This window comes from Dipodomys spectabilis, unplaced genomic scaffold (genome assembly GCF_019054845.1).
Source record: "Dipodomys spectabilis isolate Male_0828 unplaced genomic scaffold, ASM1905484v1 ptg000547l, whole genome shotgun sequence".
Lineage (NCBI taxonomy): Eukaryota > Metazoa > Chordata > Mammalia > Rodentia > Heteromyidae > Dipodomys > Dipodomys spectabilis.
The window spans coordinates 3,082,492-3,100,048 of record NW_024871224.1 but is presented as its reverse complement, the minus strand read 5'-3'; the positions used below and the strand labels follow the sequence as shown (position 1 = coordinate 3,100,048).

The 17,557-nt window shown below is 36.8% G+C and overlaps 1 non-coding gene across 1 annotated transcript; it reads left to right on the top strand.

The window, feature by feature from the left end:
* Positions 1-16,318: 16,318 nt before the first annotated feature.
* LOC122099927 lies at positions 16,319-16,421 on the top strand. Its single transcript, XR_006146040.1, has one exon. It is a non-coding gene; the product is annotated as a U6 spliceosomal RNA (small nuclear RNA).
* The last annotated feature ends 1,136 nt before the right edge of the window (positions 16,422-17,557 follow it).

Sequence of the window (17,557 nt, the reverse complement as noted above, 5' to 3'; positions counted from 1 at the left end):
AAATGAACTTATAACAACTAGAATGAATTTTTGTGTTTTTATTAGCAAATATTAATTTCTCAAAGTATTTTTATTGTATTATACACATATGTCTACATAATATAGCTTGCTAAATTTTATTCTTTTTATTAATTTTATTATCCTGTTTTTATATGTTTATTATGTCATCATACTAACTTATACAGTATTTGAACATATTTACTGCACACTATTTCTCTTCATGTCCTCACTCATTTTTTCTCAAACTTAAATAGTTCCATCTTTTACACCTGGCTCAGGCATTTTATTTTCTGGGTCTAGAGTCTGCACATGAGAAATCTAGTATTTGTTTTTCCGGGTATGGCTTATTGCTTTAATGTGAAGTTTTCCAGTTCCTTCTCTTTTGTTGAATATGGTATGATTTCATTATTATGTGTGGCTAAATAATACATCATTGTGTATACATGTATTTATATATATATATACATATATTATATATATAACAATTTATTCAGTTGATGATTAAGGAACATGTAGGTGAATTCTGTAGTTATTTAAATTTTTATGGGAGAAAGAAGGATGTAAATAATGATGCTTGGAAAGAGAAAACATGCTCTTTAGGAGGGCACATTAGTATTTCTTCTCAGCAGCTCTTTCATTAGTATTTCAATAATACATTATATTTAAAATATAAATTACATTTGCAAATGTTTTCTTTTTCAGTATCTATAATATTTTTATTACAGTGTTACATTTAGTATGTCATGTGAGTATGGAAATGATGTGAGCATGACTATGTATGCATGTTTGTATATGTAGCTGACTCTAAGAAAACTGAGTGTATGTAAGATACAGGATTCCAATAATAGTTTCAGACCTATACATTGCTAAATTTATGTACATGTCCTATTCGTGGAGTGTGATTTCAAGATCACATCTTGGTAGGTTTCATACCAAGTAAGTAGATGTTTCTAATCCAAAATTATAAGGAATAAAACAACTACTCTGTTTCATAATCATTTAGTCTTAGTACTCAAGACAATGTAATAAGTGTAAAAAATTATTGAAATATGATGTGTCAGTGGTAAGTCTTTAGAAACTCTACATTTTTCCCCAAAATCTTCAGATGTACACTTTGGATACAAATTACAAATATATTTTGAAACATACAGATACAATGTGAACATATTATATATGTAAATATATGTACATAATGTAAATATATTTTATATTTGGTTATATTTTGAAGGTGAATCATATATATCTATTTATATTTAAATGTAATTCATCTCGTCATACACACACACACACACACACACACACACACACACACACATTGTTTTCTTGTTTTGTTATTTTTTTTGTCAGTTTTGGGCCTTAAACTCTGAGCTTGGGTGCTGTCCCTGTGCTGTTTAGCTCAAGGTGAGGGCTCTACCGCTTGAGACATAGCCCCACTTCTGGTTTTCTGATGGTGTATTGGACATAAGAATCTCATGGACTTTCCAGCCAAGGCTGGCACTGAACCGTGATCCTCAGATCTCAGCCTTCTGCGTTGCTAGGATTACAGGTGTGAGCCACCAGCACCTGGCTATATTTATATCTATGATTTGTCAGTGGAACAAAGGGTTCAGAAACTATTATTCTTATCACGAAAGGACTTCATATTGGCAGATATTATTACAAGAAGACATATTATGAATATTCACAGTGGCACAAAAATCCCTTAGGTGCCTAGCAAGACAGCACCTTTTTCAAGACACTGTATGTAGTATGAGAGGTTTGCAAACTAAGCAACTGTAGAAGAAAGTGAACCCTAAGCATAACTGAAAATTGCAGGAACCCAGTCTTCTGTGACAGATTTAGCAAGGCCTCTCTTGGAGATTCTTGTAAGGGACATGATGAACAATTTATAGTTTAGTTTTGATTACAGGATTCTTTTACATCTATCACTCAGATATTAACTTAGATATAACTTAGATATTAACTCAGATATATATTTAATATAGTTCCTTTTGCTCTAACTTATCTTTTCATGGCTCAGGAAAGTGTTTTTGTTTGTGAAAACTTGGTTGTTCACAACATAGGCATGGGTTTTTAATCCTTTTGAAATTACTTTTTGCAAAGTATTCTCTGAGATGAGCTTCTCTTTATCATATCATAGGAATAAACTTACTCTGATTCAAGCTAACTTGTTCTCTCCCATCTGAACAGACTTCTTTACATGTCAACAAACCCTCATTTACTTGCAAAAGTCTGTCAGTGAGTCAAACCTAGCTCACCCAAGTGAGGTGAATTCCTCTCCCATGTTTCCTTTACATTGAAGAATGGTAAGAACTGTTTAGCATTGCTCATACTTTATAATGTGAAGTGCGACTCCTATTTTTCATAAGGTGAATCAAGCAGAGGAATGGATTAATATGTAAAAAAAAAAGCCTTTGAAATAGTCTTGAACCTTGAAAATTGTCCTGGGTATGAATTTTTGGAGAAATCTCCCTATTCAAAGATGAACGACTCATTTTTTTTATTGGGCTAGTACTGAGGTTTTAACTCCAGGCCTTGAGCTCTATCTGGGCTTTAATTCTCAATGTTTGCACTATACCACCAGAGCCACACCTTCACTTCTTCCTTTTTACTACAAGTGTAGAAAAGAATCTCTTAGGTTTATCTACTTCAAATAGCTTCGAATTGCAGTTGTCAAATCTGAACGTAACTAGTAGCTAGGTGTAAGTAACTGGTGCTCTTCTAGAACTCACTTCTTAAGAATAATCTCAAAAAAAGAGAAAAAATTGTTCAATTATTTATGTATTGTCTGATAATCCAAATCACTTGCTACTGAAAGATAAAAAGAGAGAAGTTAGAGATAAATATTGAGGAGAGACACAAAAAAAGAAGGAGGTATGGGAGGACATATGCGGGAAGGGAAAGGGAGGAGAAGAAAGGTGGGGTGAGCTGAGTGGAATTGCCTATTCCTCACTAAGGTATTGTTGGACAGTCAGTGCCTTTGCATTTATGTAACCAAAGCTTTATATTTTTTGTAGTAGTAAGTTGAGATATAAAATACCAATTTCCAAGTAATAACCTATTAGTGTGCTTCCTCCTGCACCCAGGGCACCACAGTTAGGTTACTGTTACAGGAAAGACAAGAGTAATCAGTTTAAATGATTTTAAGAAACAACAATTGACATGCCAGGAATGCTCCCTTGTATGATGAAGTCAAGCATCACTCTTGTTCCCTGCTCCAGTCTTCCTCTCAACAAGAATAGGAGAAACAGAAGAGGAAGGAGATATCTGAGTAATGATCATGTCTCTGTTTACCCTCTTCCCTTGGACTCTCAACCCATAAATCCAAAGGAGACATAACCTGAACTAGTGGGGGAAAGAGGGGGAAAATTCAGTCTAGCTAAACATGAAAATTTTAAAATAATTGGGGCAAGATTTCAAATACTGAAATAAAACTTTTTAAATTATTAATAAAAAGTAACTAAATTTATTAAAAATTTAGAAGACTACAAAGCTTACTATATAATGGAATCTGCATAATTAAACTGAATCCTGCTTCTATCATCTGAAATTAAGACCATTCCTAAAATTCCAATACTAGATAAATTACCCTCGATATTCACTTAAACTCTGTGAATATGATGCAGAAAACATGACTTTAAATTCAGACTGCTGAAATAGTAAGTGATGGAAATTCATGAAGGATAGCATCATGCTGAGAGCATGGAAAAGATTTTCCTTCCATCTTCAGTGTGTAGAGAAGAGAAGAGCTGTATTAGATGGTCCTGAAGGTCCAATTCTGAATTTAGGACAGAAGGTGAATAGTAAAAAATACCTATCTCAGCCACTTAGAGATTAAAAATGTGGAAAAATATACTCATTAATGTAGGTCAAACATAGAAGAGAAAATGTAGCAATACCAAAGCCAAGTGCCAAAGGCAGAGATATTGAACAAAATACCATGAAGTTGAAACAAATCTTAAAAGGGAGATCTGGGCTTAAGGGGAGTAGGACAGAAGAATAGAGAGGGAGATGGTGGATTAATACAGTCATAACACTCAAAGTACATATGCCAGAGTATAAATAGGAAACTTGAAAGGATAGGAAGGAAGAAAAATGGAGTGCTGGACAATGATCCAGATGTATAGTAGTTTGAAATCTACATACACTCTATTCAAAACTGACGTGATGAAGTGAAACCCCTTTGCACAACTATCTAAAGACTACATTTTTTGAAGTTTAAATAGTAAGAGACCAGATGCACAAACCTTTACAGATAAATAAGAGGACAGCATTGACACATTTTTGAGGATTTTGTTCCTTTCAATATACAAAATTTAATGTGTCAAGTCTGCTGCAAGTGTAAATTTCATTTTGCAAATTCTTTTTGCAAATTGCTTAAAATATACAGAACCATATTCCACTATCAATCACATCAATTCCAATAAAAAATATTATAAACCTTTAGGTTTCTCAGTTGTTTCTAAATATCTTAATGTAATTCATTGGAACTAATTTCATTTTAAATTTAAGTTTAAATTTTAAAATCCTTTTAATGGGACACAGGTATGGCTAGATAAATGATGTTAGCAGAATCAGAATTATTCAGAAGGCTGTAAATGGATGTTTACCTAATTTTCTCTCTTCTGGATCATGGAATACAGATTGCCCTTGTTAGGAAAATGGAGGAGAATGGAAAAGGAATAGGCTGGAGTGGATCATCAACAGGTGAGGACTGTTTATTGAGAAACAGCGAGGGGCAGAACCCTTCCAGTGGGTTTGGAGCTTGGAGCTGGGACAGTATCTGGGTTTTTTAGGAAGTCTGAACAAGGAGGTAGAGGTTAATGAAAAGCCCCTAGGTCAAGGAAGGTGAGGGCCTTTCAGTTGGGCCCCAAATGGGATGTTTACAGCTGGGCTTAGGTGGATTGCCTTGCCTGCACTTCAAAAGAGTTTACACATAACTGGGATTTTGCCTGCAGTCTGTATGGGCCTGGGACAACAGAGTGGGGGTGAACCCTTCATATTCCACCCTTAGATACATAAAATGAGAGGGCCAAGAAGCGAGAGGGAAGTTCTTATAGGATCTTTGGGTACATAAAAATAATTGGGCTGAGACGGAAGTAGCATGGTGTTAAGAGAACAAAGCCGATTCCCATCATTTGGAACCTTGAAGGAGTATAAAGGAGGAGGGGCCTCGTGGTCTTTTCTGGTTACTTCCTGCTGGCATTGGGATGTGGAGAAGTCAATGGGGTTTGGGTTTTCAGTTCCCGGTCTGTGCTGGGTCCAGGGCAGTGTATGCGAACCCTCTGGTTGCCTGTAGGAATAGGATGGCCTTGGCTTGGTCACAGGTCCTGATTGAGGGCTTTTATCCTGTTAGAGAGAAACTTGTAAATGCTGAGATCAGGCAAAAGGCTGCAAGGTGGCAGGAGTTGTTGATATGAGTGACACAGGAAAACACAACCTGAGCACAATCCAGAAAATTTCCAATTATGCCATGAGCCCATAACTAGTCAAAAGCTAGGGCTAGATTGCAATAGTTAAGGGCCTGGTGAGAGACCTTGATCATTTCCTATAAATAGCAGGTAACAAAGGCAAGAATATAAATACCTGTCCAGTTAGAAGTTAGACAGATATCGATATTAGATGGACAAGCTTCTCAACTTATTTCTATTGACCTCCTGGCTCTGGTTAAATTTGAAAGGGCAGGCAAAGTGTGGCTGATGTGACATCATCTTCTCTTAGTCTTTTCCACCTTTTCCTGGGGGTCTAGGTGCTTGTGCATGGCATATGGGCTTTGAACTCAAGGCCTGAGCACTTTCCCTGAGCACTTCTGCTCCAGGCTAGCGCCCTACTTTGAATCACGGGGCCACTTTTAGCATTTGGCTGGTTAATTTTTGAGCCAACTTCCAGCGTGGCTCTTCGGTGGTGGTTAGTTGGGAGATAGAGTCTCAGAGCGATTTTTCTTCCCTGCCTGGCTTTGAACTGCAATCTTTGCCACAAAAACCCTTTATTACATCCAATTAAATCAACAAGGAGATCTATGGGATCAAGAGAGCTTACATGCACCCTATCAAGAATTGATCAAAAATACATTCCAGAACTCATGACAAAACTCAATAGATGGGATGAGAGTTTGAGCACAGCTTGGCTGCCTGGAAAACCTGATAACCAAAATTTACAGGAGCACTCCTGGCCTACACATGCTTCAATAGCATAACAACATAGCTGACTTATTCAGGTCTAGCTGGGTAAGGTTGACAGAGAGTGTCCCTCAAGAGTCTTAGTTTTTGTAAATCTGAAGAAGTCTTTTACCAAGAATCAGCTGTGTGTGATAGAGTCAAACAGCAGTCCAGTGTACCATGGTGGAGGTAGGATGGTCCCAGGCAGGATTAGGGCTAGACTACATTCCTCAGATGAATTGTCAAATCTCCTGCTTAGTTGCTTACAAGTTTATACACAGACTGGTTAAAGACACTTAAATTTATATGGACATATAGAATTACATGCTAGTTTTAATGTAAATCACAGCAAACTATTACATAATGACTTACTCAAAAGCTGTCTTTTAAGGCATACTCATATCATCTGCTACATATTCGAACTTTCTGAAGACAGAAACAAATATGTGGAACAAATATTTTAAGACAATTCTTACCTCCTTACTGGTGTTTTTCCTCACAGCTGGCTAGGAGCTGAGCTGGGTCTCGTTCCTTTTACTACTACCTTGATAAAAATGTTTTCTTTTAACAAATGGTACATTTGATAGGAAATATCAGTACTAAGAAATAGAAGAAGATAACTTTTTACACAGTTTTTATGTACTATGAGATTATATTGAACATGCTCACACACACACACACACACACACACACACACAATTAAACCAATGTTTTCGTTTAAAAAAAATAAAAATCGGCCATAAGTTTTATGGAATTCCAGAGGCAAAGTGATATTGTTTTGCCCAATATGAAAAAACCACGTGGTCAATGTCAGAAAAGTAGACAATACCAAAAAATGCAGGGCAAATTTTAACAAATAATTTCCACCCTTAAATAAACATTGAAAAAAGCAGAAAATCTTTAAATCAGTTTTGGTGATGAGGCAGATTAGTATATGAATTGAATATATTAACCCTTAAAAGAGTGAAGAGGAGAGAGCATAAGGCTGATGGAAGAGTGGGGGTTGTAGAAAAACCCATCATTTGGCCTTTGTCTCTTCCTAGGTGTCAGCTTTCAGGGCTTGTAGACAGAATTGTGGGAGGGGGTGACTGAACAGGTTTGTAAGGAGAATATGTAGAACTTTTAACCTGAAGACATTTAAAGGAATATGTGGCATCATCATGAAGATATTGAAATGTGTGTTTGAGTAATTGAATAGAGAGAGTTATTGGAAGAAGTGAGAGGGTGGGATTTCTCTTCTGAAGTCTCCTTGAGGAGAAACCAAGAATCTAGATTTTGAACTGAGTTGTCTCAGGAAAGAGAAAAGGATTGGATTATTGTTTAAGTCCCCAAAAGTAAAAGGACTGGTTTGTTCTGATTATGGGATTTCAGGGTGGTAAAGGGAGAGAGGAGTAAAATAGAGAGGCTGTCCTCAGTGTGTTTGCCAGCTTGCCACTGTCAGTGACAATTAGCAAAAGGTCCAGAGTAGAGGACCCATTTAATTAGGGTCTGTAAGGGAAAAAGGCATATTAGCTATAGAAAAGGGTTGAGAAATGTATATGTATGGAGTAGTTTGTTTACAGTGATATTTAACAGGGCTGTTAGCTTGTTTTTTTACCTTTGGAGGCCTAAGCCCACCCCTACCTTGTGTCAGCTACACAGGCAGGCAGACAGGCGGGCACAGGGACAGGGATTAACAGAAGGAGCTTGCTTGAAACAGATAGTTTTAGCCTAGAAAATCTGGACCAACTGCAAATAGCAAGAGTGTAGTTAGAAGAGCAAGGAAGGAGATAAAGATCTTTGTTGCTCGAGGTAATCAAAGAAAAGAGACAGAAAGGGGGGTGTGAGAGAAGTGGGTGAGAGACAGACTGAGCTGCGATAAGATAAGGAGTTACATTTTTAGAGGAGATGATTGTGAGACTCATGGCAGAGAAGTGCTGGATTAGTAAGCAGGAGAGCAGGGAGGGGGACCTCTGGAGTAGAGGTCAGAGAAGGACTTGGTGGACAGAACAGAACAAGCAGAGGGCAAGTTTTCTGGAGCAGAGGTAGAGGAGGGCTTATGTTTAGGGTACCTTGGATTCCTCATCATTTCGTTTGAGAATTGTTTAAATCATTAAAATTAAAACCTAAAGTTACAAATTTAGGCCAGTGTTGGCCATGGTAAGAAGACCAGATTTTGGTAGAAAAACAAGTCATTTTTTTAAACAAAATAATTTTTATTGTGAAATTAACGTACAGTGGGGTTAAAATTAAATGAGAAAGGTAATGAGTATATTTCTTAACTAGCATTGTTGCCTCTTCCTTTTGTTCCCCCTACAATCCCTGACCTCCCAAATCCATGTTTCTACCCCCTCCTCAAAGTTGTAAAGTTCATTTTTTGACATAGCATTTTGTACCTGTCATTGTGCAATGGGTACACATGTATTCTTATTTAAATTTTTTTCCCTTCCCTCCCCAAATTATACCAACATCAAATGCAGTGAAAACAGTGGTTATACCATGGGGGAGGGATATATGAAGCATTTTTTTTTTACTGTAAATTAGTCAGCCCAGAGTCTTAAGATTAAACTGCAGGCATGCTAATGAGGTGTCTCTGGGAGACAATTTGGAAAATTTGGTAGGATTTTGGAGCCTGTCCCACTTCTCCAGGCATCCTTGGTGTTTTGAGAAGGCAGATTGACAGAACCCAATAATTAATAGAGTGCATGCCCAAAGGTCCTAATTAATGGTGGTCAGTCAGGGGGTCAGGAAAGTGGAGACTCCTGGAGTTACTGAGATCCCCACAGACAGGAAGGAAGGGAGGGACTCCTGGAGTCCTGGAGTCCTTGTCGGGGCCCCTCTTCCACAGACTAGGCTGGTTACCTTGTCCTGAAGGCTTTCAGGTCGTGGGTGAAGTCGGTCAAGTGGCAAAAAGCCTCCTGCCTAGAGATCAGAGTCCAGTGACAGGGTAATGGAGAGAGAATAGGGGGTTTATGCAAGGGTCAATAATACTGCAAGCCAGAGCAGAATGGCCCTCCCCTGCTTGCACCACTTCCAAAGGCCAAGGCCAAGAGGTCTTTCATGAGGCTGTTTAGCAAAAAGTAAGCTCATAGGGCTGTGAACTCCCAATTCAGAAAGGCCTTGGAAGGAGGAGGAAAATAGCAGAGAATCTCCATTAGAGGTGGCAAAGAGGTGGGTTGCCCCTCTGTAGAGGGCATCCAGTTTATTCCTCGCACTTTTCCATTCCTGGATGTAGGAACCATATGTTAGGAAAATGGAGTAGAATGGAAAAGGAATAGGCCAGACTCGATCATCAACAGGCGAGAACGGTTCATTGACAGACAGCGAGGGGCACAGCCCTTCCTGCAGGATTGAGGTTGTGTGAGGAGCTGGGACAGGATCTGGTTTTTTATAGGAGGTCTGAACAAGAAGGTAGAGTTTAATGAAAAGCTCCTAGGTCAAGGAAGGTGGGGGACTTCCACATGGGTCCTCAATGGGATATTTACAGCTGGGCTTAGGTGGATTGTCCTGCCTGAACTTCAATGCAGTTCACACATACCTGGGATTTTGCCTGGAGTCTGTATGGGCCTGGGACAATAGGATGGGGGTCAATCTTTCAGTCTTAATTGGAAAAAGATAGTCTTCCCAGCTTTTCTGCATATAAACACTCCATCATCATTTTCTTATTAGAGGATTATTCCAGATTAGCTATATGTTGATTTATAATGACTGAGCCTGACATAAAGGTGAGGGAAACTGCCTACACTTCAGTGAGGTTCTGACTTGTGTTTCACAAAGTGTTATGAAAGCTCTCCATGAGAAATCTAGCAGCATTTCTAAAAAGTCCTTGTGTGCTTATACTTTCTGATAATATCTCAATTCAAGTATTTCTCCTCAGAGTTCCATACCTTTCAATAATGCTGTATTAGAACCCTGTTGTATTTTGCAGACAAATCTTGGTGATGAAATTTGTGCTTTTCAAAATTGCTCTCCCAATTCCATCCACAAAATGCAGACAAAAATTATCTGAAAAAATTTGTATCTGTTGATAGTGCATATAATTTTTAAAAGTATTATTTTATTTTGTTAAATTTTTAATTGTGAAAATACCATACAGAGGGGTTACTATTATATGGGCAAGGTACTGAGTATATTTCTTATCAAGTATTGTTGTCTCCTCCTTTGTTTCCCCTTCTCATCCCTATCCATCTCTCCCCCACGCCCTCTCCTACCCCCACCAAATTTGTAAAGTTCATTTTTTATCATAATGACTTGTACATTTCATTACTGCAATGGGTTCACCTCTATCCCTATTTAAACTATTTGTTTTTCCCTTCACCTCCACAAATTATACCAACATCACATACAGTGAAAACGGGTTATACCATGGGGAGGGACATACAAAGCAACAAATAAATCATCTTATAAATATGTTAGAAATGATTGCAAGAAAGAAAAACCATTTGAATCTTTATCTTGTGGTTCATTTTGCCTAACATCAACTTATCTGACCGTTTCTGCTTATCTCAAACACATACAAGTTATTGCAAATAAGGGAAACCATGGGACCTATGTTTCTTTGGACCTGGCTTACTTCACTTAATATAATTTTTTCCAAGTTTTTCAATTTCCATGTAGACAGAAGGGAACCCTCCTGAATTGTTGGTGGGAGTGCATATACTTTTATTTTCCATTACAAACATAGAATGTAGTAAAATTTTTCATAGCAATTACACTGCACTAGGTGCTGGGCATATTCTAATGTAAATAATATACTGTGTTTATGCAGAGATTTTGAGCATCCAAAATTTTAATATGCCTGTGGTCCTAATACCAATACCTTATTGATATTGAGTGACAAATACAACTTCTTATAAGTACAGAAGTTTTCCTTGTATCTTTTTAATATATATGTCTTTACTGTGAAGATACTATACAGAGGGGTTACAGTTAAGTAAGTTAATGAGTACATTTCTTATTGAGCACTGTTACCCCCTCCTTTGTTTTTCCCTTATCAACCCTTCCACTCACACCTCCCCACCTCTTCCCTCCACCCCTCCTCTGATAGAGTGTTTTGTACATCTCATTGTTACTCATTGTAACAATGAAGAAATGCTGGCTTCTTTCATGCTGATTCTACTTGTGTAGACACACCTAAAGTCACCCACCAAGCCCAAAAGCACATAAATGAAATGCATATCATCTTTTGTCAGTTGGTATAATTGTGTTCTACACATTTATTGACAGGTTGCAAATTATTTCAAACTTTAATGCATTAAAATGTTTTCTGCCGTGGAACGGCTCTGTCGGTACGACGGAGGACACCTAATGGAGGTAACTGGAATAGGTGGGGAGATGGCAAACAGACAACTCACACACAAGAGGAGTGAATGCTGAGTGTGATTTATTGCAGAGGACAACAAGCTTTTATAGAATAACTCTCCATGAGAAAGGGCAAAAGGTTACACAATCTTGCTGCAAGGCTTTGTTCTGGGGTGGTCACCAGCTGGTTGCCTGATCTTGTTTTTTGGATGATGAGCTATGAAGATAGGCACTTGTTTTCAGCTTTACCTCTATTTTTAAGAAATACAATTGGTTTCGATGTTTATCACCTATTAACCATTAACCAGAGCATATGGGCAAGGTGCTGAAGAGAAAGGCATGAACTCTAGTACTTCATAGTTACTTTTGCTTAGTTTTGTACTTTATGCATTTCAAATCTTTTCTAAGCAATTGTGCTTCTTTGCCATTCTTTAGAGGGTCCCCAATTTGTGGCCAAAAATCATGATAGTCAGTATATTTAGTTAAATCTGGCCATATATCAAATTCAAGCTCATAGTGTCTTTTCTGTAACCCTTTCACGTAATCGTTTACTCTTCTCCATAGAGGCCTTTGCTGTCTCATAAGAACTTTCTTGTTCCTTCTTTGATAGTAAGCACCAAGGAGGCCTAGATCTAGCAAGTCTCTCAGTAAATAAAAGAGTAATAGGAAGTTCTTTCTCCTAAGTAGTTTTCCCAACGTTTGCCATCCTTATCATACACACCTGTAAAAGGCTATGGATCTGGGGGAAGTCTTTGGGGTCCTCTAGATAATGGAGGATCCCACTATTTTCCTCTGATAAGTCATTGCCACCTTCCATCTACCAACATTTTAGGAATCTTATTTAGCTTTTGATCTATATATCCCTCTACATCTTTTTTATCTACAGGATATCTATATGAGTCTATTGTATATGCTTTAGGATTAAAGGGAAGTCTCCAATAGCCATACACTCTTTCTGCTCTAGCCGTGCCTACAGCTTCTTGTAAATCTCTTACAAACAATTCCTTCTGCTGAACTGACGTCATGAAACCCCCAATACGTTTATATTTACATATGACTTGTCTAATAGCCTCCATAAGAGGGGCTTTTAGGGTAGTACTTAACTCTGGTGAGTTAGTCATGTTCTCAGGACACTCATCAGATGTTGGAGTCATCAACACTTCTAAGAAAGAGCCTTGAATAAGGGAACGTTGAGCATGAGTAAGTAGAACAAGCAGCAGGAACAGTAAAAGATTAGTAGGCACTCCTATACAGTGAAGAAAAGAAAAACAGGAACACATCTTTCCCAGGGGCTTGCCAGCCTTTCCAGGAGGTAGGCCTCTTTGAAGCCCCATTCTCAGATCTGAAAGCAGGTTTTCCATGCTAAGCAGACTCCACCGGAGTACGTGTGGCAGTTTTCTTTCTTATTTTCTTGGCCAATAAATCCGCAAGACCTCAGTCAGCATTTCTCACATAGGACTTTTCAAATGGGTTGGTTAAATATTGACCTGAGCTCCAGTCTTTTGAGGACTCACTCATCTGCTTAGGAATTGATGCTGGCTCTTGGAAAAGAGCTCAAGGAAGGATGCCATTTAAAGCCTTATAACGTTATTCTTTACCAGAGTATTCTCCAGCTACTTTGGTTGTTGAGAATGTCTACAAAAGCAAGCATTCTGTTGGAAACAGGGAGACACCATATGACCATTACTTAATGAGATTTCCGAGTGGCTTGCTATCACTTGTACTGCATTTTGCAAGTTGAATCTGTCAAAACCTATCAGTTTTAAGAGATAAGAGGAGTGGTAAAAGTACTTCTAGAGAAAAATGCATCTTCAACATATTTGGTTCCAAGCATTCCGTCTAAGGCATATTCAACAAGTAGTGAAACTTGTGTTGGCTGTAACTATGTGTCTTTCTCCATGTATACATGTGTGTATGTATGTGTGTATTCATGTGTATAGGAGCATACATGTGTACATATATAAGGGCATATACACATATATATGCAAATATAAAATTATACATACATAATATATGTGCGTATATATCAGCTGTTCAGTGATTTAAGCTATAGTTCCCGCACATTGTCATTCACACAAAGTGTACATGATAAACTGCTCTGAGGATCTTTGCTCTATGATGGTTATCCTTTGTACTCACTTCTGCCACTACTTTGTTTTTCATCCCTGCTACAGGGATGAAAATCTATCCATAGGATAGCTTTATTTTCATTACATGTATTTACTTACTGATAATAAAAGAAACAGGTTATTTATAAAAGAAAGAGATCTTTTAGGTAACAGGATAAAGTATCTTATCCATCCCAATGATTCCTATGAGATAAAATTTATAATAATAGTAAAAGTGAAAAGGAATTTTTAGATCTGTTGCTTTGCCATTTAGCATTGCAAAGAATAATATCACATGACTGCTATAACTCTTAAAGAATGCCATTGTAACTGATGCTCCCTTTCATGTTCTCACAAAACCAGTGGATCCTGAAAGATAATAGTACACCAGCAGAAATGCTAAGTAGCAGACATGGAGCATGAACGAGAAATCAAGTGAAAGAGATAGAGTGAAAGATAGAGAGAAATAACATAATACTGAAAGTGCATAACAGATAAATAAGAGCTATATGAGAATATTCATACAGCTATTTTTAGATTCTACATGTACATTTGAAGGTATTTAATGTACAATAACCCACCAACATAAAATATAAAGTGCTTTTGATAAAAAACTAAAAATGACTCAAGAAATTAGAATTGCAAAAACAATTTTCACAGAAGCAATCTCTCAGAGATATTTCATGACTTTGAGAATAATAAAGTGGCTGAAGTTAATATAAATTAAGTAGTATGATAATTCACAAAAATATAAAAAGATATTCATATATTTCAATATATAACCCAAAGCTAAAACAAATGTTCTTTAGATGATTTTTTTAAAACACAGTTTCTCAAGAACTGGGAAAGTGGCTCAATGGTATATAGTGCTTGCCTTGCATGCATGAGGCCCTGAGTTTGATTCCTCTGCACCACATAAGCAGAAAAAGATGGAAGTGGTGCTGTGACAAAAGTGGTAACGCTAGCCTTGAGATGAATAGCTGAGGGACAGCACACATGCTCCAGATTTCAAGCCTCATGCCCAACAAAAACAGAAAGAGAACAAAACACAGTCTCTCATTTTTGTGGCCTCAACTCTGTAATATGTCAGCTTCACCCTAGGGCTAAGATTTTAGGTGTGGAAATTTATCAACACTCCTGATTCAGATTCTACTTGATAAAATTTTTAATCAATATTTTGTTCTTAAATTTGCTATTTGTAAACTCACATGCACCTATAAAAATGGTTGACCATCCCAGTAACCTTCTCAAAGTACCTCCAAAAGACATCTTACAAAACTGTATTATATTACTACAAGGAAAACAATGCTACAAATAAATAAAACCAACAATTAAATATTCATAATTAATAAAATGAAAAATAAATCAGTTACGTGTTTCCAGTATTTGAAGTATACTACATATTAGATTTTACTATATTCTCATATTCCTGTACATTTAAAACTGGCTAAGATTATGATGTTCAACAAGAGTTTTATAGGCTATGAGTAGTCTTTAAAGTTACCCAGTAAGATTACTATTTATGGCTCATCTCGTCATTTGTATATGGCTTATATCATCACTTGTTCCTCGCTAACATATAAAGTAAGGAAGCTCTAAATTGTAGTTAACAAATTCTTAACTCTTTACTCTGCTTCTTTACACAAAGGCTTTGCAACTTCTCATTAGTAAAGTTTCTATAAACTCTGAAATGTAAATAGTTAGTAATATATGTCTGCTACCATAAATCTTAACTACTTCATGGAAAATTTTTATGACCTGCGAAACAGTCCCTATTTTGGCATATTTAAGCAAATTCCTAGAATTAAACACATTTAAAGCATTAAAACTTTAACAAACCTTAACCCTTTCTGCAATGTTCATTATGACAGGTGCCTTGTAGAGAATAATTGAACTCCACCTTCTACACATCTCTGGAACCACAAATATTTGGAATTACTTTGTTTTTGACATATCAATTTTTAGTTTCTTCTTAAATCTGTGCTTATGTAAGAAATACATATTTCATGACCATTCTTTTGTTTTTGTTTTTGTTTTTTTTTAATTTAATTTTATTTGTGAACATACTGTACAGAGGAGTTACAGTTACATGGGCAGGATAATGCGTACATTTCTTACCAAGCATTGCAGCCTCCTCCTTTGTTTACCCTTCACACCCCTTCCCAGCCTCCCCCCTCCCCCCCTAATCCCAATCCTTCTCCTTCCCCCCACCCCCCCCCCCCCGCACCAACGTTGTAAAGCTCGTTTTGGACATGACAACTTGTACTTCTCATTGTTGCAACAGGTCCACCTGTATCCTTAAACAACTGGTTTTTCCTCATCTCCTCCACAAGTTATACTGACATCAAATATAGTGAAAGCAGGGGTTATACTGTGGGGGAGGGACATACAAAGCAACAAAGAGATAATCTTATAAATGTGTTAGAAACACATGCATGAAATAAAAAAACATTAAAATACACATCTAAGGGTTCATTTTCCTGACATCACATTATCTGACCTTTTCCGCTTGACTCATACATATACTAGATATTACAAATAAGGGAAACCATGGTACCTACGTTTCTTTGGGCCTGGCTTACTTCACTTAATATAATTTTTTCCAAGTTTTTCCATTTCCTAACAAATGGGGCAATGTCATTCTTTCTGATGGAGGCATAGAATTCCATTGTGTATATATACCACATTTTCTTGATCCTTTTGTATTTACTTTTTGTTGAATTGTCTAGTTTAAGAAAATCAATTACACTTTATATATAAAAAAAATGTTATGTGCTCAATTTTCCAGCACATACCCTAAAACTGGAATGATACAGAGAAGATGAGCATAGCTCCTTCGAAGGATGACACACAAATTCCTGAAGCGTTCATTTTTACAAGGACAGATGCTGGAGTGAATGTGGCCAGAAGTAAACACTACTGAATTCTTGGTGAGAGTGTAAACTTGTTCAACCCCTTTGAAAAGCAGAATGGAGGTTCTTCAAAAGATTCCACATAGAGCTACTCTATGACGCAGCAATCCTTTTTTTGGGCATTCACCCAAATGATCAGAAACAAGACCATACTAAAACTACAAGCACAACTATGTTTATTGCAGCATTATTTACCATAGGTAAGATATGGAACCAACCCGATGCCCCTTAGTACATGAATGGATCAAGAAAATGTGTGTGTGTGTGTGTGTGTGTGTGTTTGTGTGTGTGTAACTGTGACCCCTCTGTACAGTACTTTTACAATTAAAAACCTATAAAAATGTTCTGAGATGGAAGAGTTTATTCCCCCAATTTTATCCATATAATATCGTTAACAAAGCAGATTTTTAAATACTAAGTAGAATGTGATATGTATTACAGAAACCATTACATGTAATGAGCAACCAGAAATAATGTTATCAATTGACTATGCACTGCTTCCAAGGAAGCCAGATGGATAATTTCTCATGCTGTAAATCAAACTGTTGATCTTATGTCTTGATAGTGTAAAAATATCAGGGACAGAATAATGAAGGAATGTTGTAGACTGAGGTGAAATCATATGAAAATATACAAACCTGATAAAACATATAAGTATCTGAGCAGTATATTGTGTTTTAAATCATTTGTGTTACATTGCAAAGATAATGAAGACCTATTAGAATGAATTATCTTTTTGATATCCTATCGTAGGTCCTTAGAAGGATGAACTCTTTCCTCATTCTTGTAGAGGCTTCATCAGATGAGAGGAACTGTATTTTTTGTTTGCTTCCTTCCATTTATTCTTCACTCTGAAATATGAGCTACATGGTACTGAAATACACCAAGGAAAATTAAACACACAGGCTTTGGAAAGATCAATCAATGTAAAATAAATAAAATATGTATAACCTTGTAAAAGGTCTAAATAAATTAATTTATATAATCTCAAGTGTAAACAGAAAATGATTTAAGCAATGTCATGTAATTGAAAAATGAAAATTTTTAGGGGATACTTAATTTTTTCCTTTCTACTACATTGAATTAATTATTGATTTTG